This window comes from Lissotriton vulgaris, chromosome 6 (assembly GCF_964263255.1).
Source record: "Lissotriton vulgaris chromosome 6, aLisVul1.2, whole genome shotgun sequence".
NCBI classification, from domain to species: Eukaryota; Metazoa; Chordata; class Amphibia; order Caudata; family Salamandridae; genus Lissotriton; species Lissotriton vulgaris.
Window position 1 is genome coordinate 895781302 of NC_141694.1, and position 5006 is coordinate 895786307.

Consider the following 5006-nt stretch of genomic DNA (forward strand, 5'->3'; position numbering starts at 1 on the left):
CAGGAATGCTACCCTTCCTGTACAAAATACTAAGGCTAGACACACCTTAAAGCTTTTCCTACTTTGTGATTGTCAGATAAAAAGGAGAAATTAACGCCTTTTAACGCCAGCTTTCAAGCAGTGTTAATTTTTGGCGCTAAACCCTGTCTGCTCATGTTTGTTGATAGGGTTTAGCATAAAAAAGCATGGGTGGTTGTATGGAAACGCCCTCGTACCACCCATGTAAAGCCCCCTTGACACAAAGAAGTGCAAAGCAGCATTTCACGTTGATTTGTGTTACTTTCCCATACAAATCCACGCTAATACCAATTAGCATTGGTTTGTTAATCCACAAAAGGCTTAGCGTCATGTTAGCGTTACAAAAGTAATGCTAACCCGACACTAAAACGTGAATTGTGGCCTTAGTGTTTCTCCATGTCAGAGGACCAGGGTGCCAGCAGCCGTCCGTTTTTGGGACGAGTGGCATTGGAGGATGAGGGGGGGGGCATAGGGGTAGCGAAGGGAGGGGGGCAAAATAAAAAATAATAGCAACAAAAAAACTTACCTTCAGCCAGCTGCGTCCCAAGTCATGCTCCTCTGCTTGAGGCACAGGCTCCCAGAATGCCCTGCAACCAATCCTGAAGCTGCTCGGACATGAGAGCAGCTCCAGGATTGGCCTGAGTGCCCTCGATTGGCGCTCCAGGAACAGACTGGGAGTCTGTGCCTGCTCTCTCCAACCCCAGAAATGCAGCTGGGTTTAAAGAGAGGTTCACTGCCCTTGATGGTTTGCCGGCCTAAGACGGCCGACCAAGCCATCATGCACAGTGAAGGGAGTGCACTACCCCTCCCCTCAGTGCTGCTTCCCCCCAGGCCCTGCCCCCAAGACTCAGCAGGAAAGGAGAAATAAAACGAGTGTCGTTTTTTTCTGCTTTCCTGCTGTTTTTGAGAGACGACGCTCCTCCGCCATAGCGGAGGACCGGTCGCTGCAGGGTGCTTTACACTGTCCTTGATACCTTCCGAAACCTATCAGGAAAGTGAAGAACTTAGGAGTCTACATTGATAACAAACTCAGTCTCAAGGATCAGGTCAATGCAGTGGTCTCAGCTACATCTTATACACTTAGATCCTGAAAATCAATTATGCCATTCCTTCTTAAAGATAGCCAAAAAATAGTCATCACGGCTTCAGTCATGTCCAAACTGGATTATTGCAACAGCCTATACTTCAATATCCAGGAAGGGCTTATTAAAAGACTTCAGCTACTGCAGAACGCTGCAGCCAGATTGCTCAAATTACACCCAAGCACACCCAAACATGCCGCAATCTCAGCTGAGATTAAAAACTTCACTGGCTGCCCATGAAGAAACGTGTAAGCTTTAAGGCTCTGTGTGTGGTCCATAAATCCCTCCAAGGATATGGACCCCTTCACCTTAGAATGAATTTCCAGTGGTATTCTCCTAAAAGAACCCTCCGCTCTTCAGAAGCAAAACAGGCATCTGTACCCTTTGCAAGGAAATCCAACTGGGGAGGTAGACGTTTTGTGGTTGTGCTGCTAAAGCATGGAATGACCTACCGTTTCATCTGAGATGCATAACAAATCACCTGGATTTCAGGAAGGCCCTGAAGACATGGCTCTTCCAGTCTAGTCAAAGAGCTCCTCTTCTCCGTGCATAGGCTCTGTAGGACATTTGATGTTTAGCGCCAGGACACCCTAGGGCAGAGGTCTTCAAACTTTTTGATGCCGAGACCCCCTTTTAAAACCTGTTTAGGCGTAAGGACCCCCTTCCGACAAAAGTTTCTAGAAACTGGTACTCCTCATCATCAACTATCGACAACCATAAATGCGCCTGTTAGACCTCATCACATTCATCCATCATTCATCCACCCACACTTTCACGCATCCATCCATCCTTTCATACTTACATCCATCCTTCCCTCCATACATCCATCCTTCAACCATCCACCCTTTCATCCTTCCATCCATACATCCATCCTTTACCCATCCACCCTTCCATCCATCCACCCATCATTCATCCTCCCACCTTTTCACACATCCATCCATCATTCATCCATGCAACCTTTTATCCATCCATACATCCATCCACCCTTTATCCATCCATCCATCCATCCTTCATCCGTCCACCCTTTCATCCTTCCATCCATCCACCCTTTCATCCATTCATCCACCCATTCATCCTTACATCCATACATCTATCCTTCATCCATCCACCCTTTCATCCTTCCATCCATACATCCATCCTTCATCCATCCACCCTTGCATCCTTCCATCCATACATCCATCCTTTACCCATCCACCCTTCCATCCATCCACCCATCATTCATCCACCCACCTTTTCACACATCCATCCATCATTCATCCATCCATGCAACCTTGTATCCATCCATACATCCATCCACCCTTTCATCCCCCATCCATACATCTATCCTTCATCCATCCACCCTTTCATCCATCCATCCACCCACCCTTTCATCCATCCATCCACCCACCATTTATCCCCCCACCTTTTCACACATCCATCCATGCATCATTCATTCATGCAACCTTTTATCAATCCATACATCCTTCATCCACCCTTTCATCCTTCCATCCATCCATCCTTTAGCCGTCCACCCTTTCATCCATCCACCCATCATTCATCCCCCACCTTTTCACACATCCATCCATGCATCATTCATCCATACAACTTTTTATCCATCCATACATCCACCCACCCTTTCATCCATCCATCCATCCTTCATCTGTCCACCCTTTCATCCTTCCATCCATCCACCCTTTCATTCATTCATCCACCCTTTCATCCATCCATCCATCCTTCATCCATCCACCCTTTCATCCTTACATCCATACATCTATCCTTCATCCATCTATTCTTCACCCATTTGCCCTTTCATCCTTCCATCCATACATGCATCCACCTTTTCATCCATCCATTCACCCATCATTCATCCACCCTTTTTACACATCCATACATCCTTCATCCATCTACCCTTCCATCCTTCCATCCATCCACCCTTTCATCCATCCATCCATCCTTTCATCCTTCCATCCATCCACCCTTTCATCCTTCCATCCATCCACCCTTTCATCCATCCATCCATCCACCCTTTCATCCATCCACTTATCATTCATCCACCCACCTTTTCACATATCCATCCATCCTTCATCCTTACATCCATCCATCCACCCATCATTCATCCACCCACCTTTTCTGTGACTCTCTCATGGGGGGTAGGGTGGGGGGGGTCAGTATCTCTGTGTCTTCTTCCTTCTTTCCCGCTCATGGGAGGGCATCTCTGTGCCTCCCTGCTGGGGGCGGGAGGGGGGGACGTGTCACGAGACCCACAGCTCCAGTCGCGCAACATCCATTATACTCTAAGGGCTACACTACAGCCTGCTCCCCCAGACCCCACCCCCCAACCACTCTCCCCCCTCCCCCAGCTCGTGTGTGTGAGCCCGGCTGAAACCGTTTCAGGGACACACACACACAGCCACACCTGAGTACTTGACAGGTCTTTAAAAGACCTTCTACTTGTTAATGAGCCTTTGATGTTTTTCACACATTGGTGTGAATTAGGCCTCCGCCATGAGCACCCTTGATCAGCCCATCGCCAGGAATTGCATGCCCCTGACAGAATCTGCGGCCCCCTTCCAAGGACTCCACAACCCCCCTGGGGGTCGCGCCCCACAGATTGAAGACCTCTGCCCTAGGGTAACAGTTGCGCTCAATAAATATCAGTAACATTACCATCTCTGACCCAGCCCTTTTTTAGGGGGCTAATGCCTGACGGCTACACCATACCGTATCAAAAGAGGCACTGCCAGCATTATGAAGTGAGGGCAATCCTTGTCCAATCTGATCTTCTTCTCAATGCATCAGAAGAATGCTACCCAGAGACGGAGACCCACAGGCGTATCATCGCCCCTTAACCCAATATGGTGCAGGTTGCCCGACCCTTCAGGGTCTCCATTCAGCCTCAGAACTATTACATTCTGTGACATAGGAACTCTCAAGAGCTACACAACTCGATGGGGGCCATAATTTTGTGTTAAACTATCGGAGACCCATTTATTATTTTTTTCCCCCCGAAATCTTCGATAGTGCGAACTTGGCCCAAAGGTATCAGGTTTCAAATCGCTTTACATGAGCACCAGTTGCATTACACTAGGACATATTTGTTTTTGTTAGGCTCAGGGAGATAAAGTGATTTGCCCAAAATCATTTGATGTTGAGCTTCGTTGCCGATACTCAACCCCTGGTCCCCAGATTTAAAGTCTCTCGCCCTAGCATCAAAAAGTAAATCCCACAGATGCACAGCTTTGATACAGACTGCCCACTGAGTCATATTAACTACAATTAAAGTTACAAAATGTTCTTTATCGAAAATATAGACACATGTTGAGTTCTCCATATTGTTTAAAATCACCTAATATTCCTGATGCTGTTTGATTAACATTTCACACTATCCTTAATGAATTTCGGACCTAAGTCCTTCAACATGAGGTATACTCTGTATTATATTGACATCAATACATGAAAAATGTGCTGCGAAAAAACCCATGAAATATGTGTCTTTATCAGTGACCCCTCCTAATAACAACAACATATTTTGTGTAACAAGCAAACACTTGTTACCAAAAATATATAATCTATTCCTTGTTAACAAAAATGCATACTTTTAACCACTTTGAAGTATCTTAAATAAGGGCTCATTGTTAGTGAGCCATATTTATCTCATTACAGCTGAAGATCTGCACTATGGTGCAAGGGTGCTTGTGTTGGGGCATGGCAGTCAATTGAGCACTAGCGCAGGGAAGAGGACAGCAATGATCCGTATCTCAAAGATACGGTGCATTCCTCTCCTTTTCTTTTGCCGTAGGGCTACTCAGCAAGAAGGCTTGCGGCACTGCCCTATGGCAAAAGATTGTAAATGAGGCCAACAGGGTAATGTCACACAACACAGTGCTATTATTTAAAAAAGACAAGGGAACCCAAGGCGCAATCTGA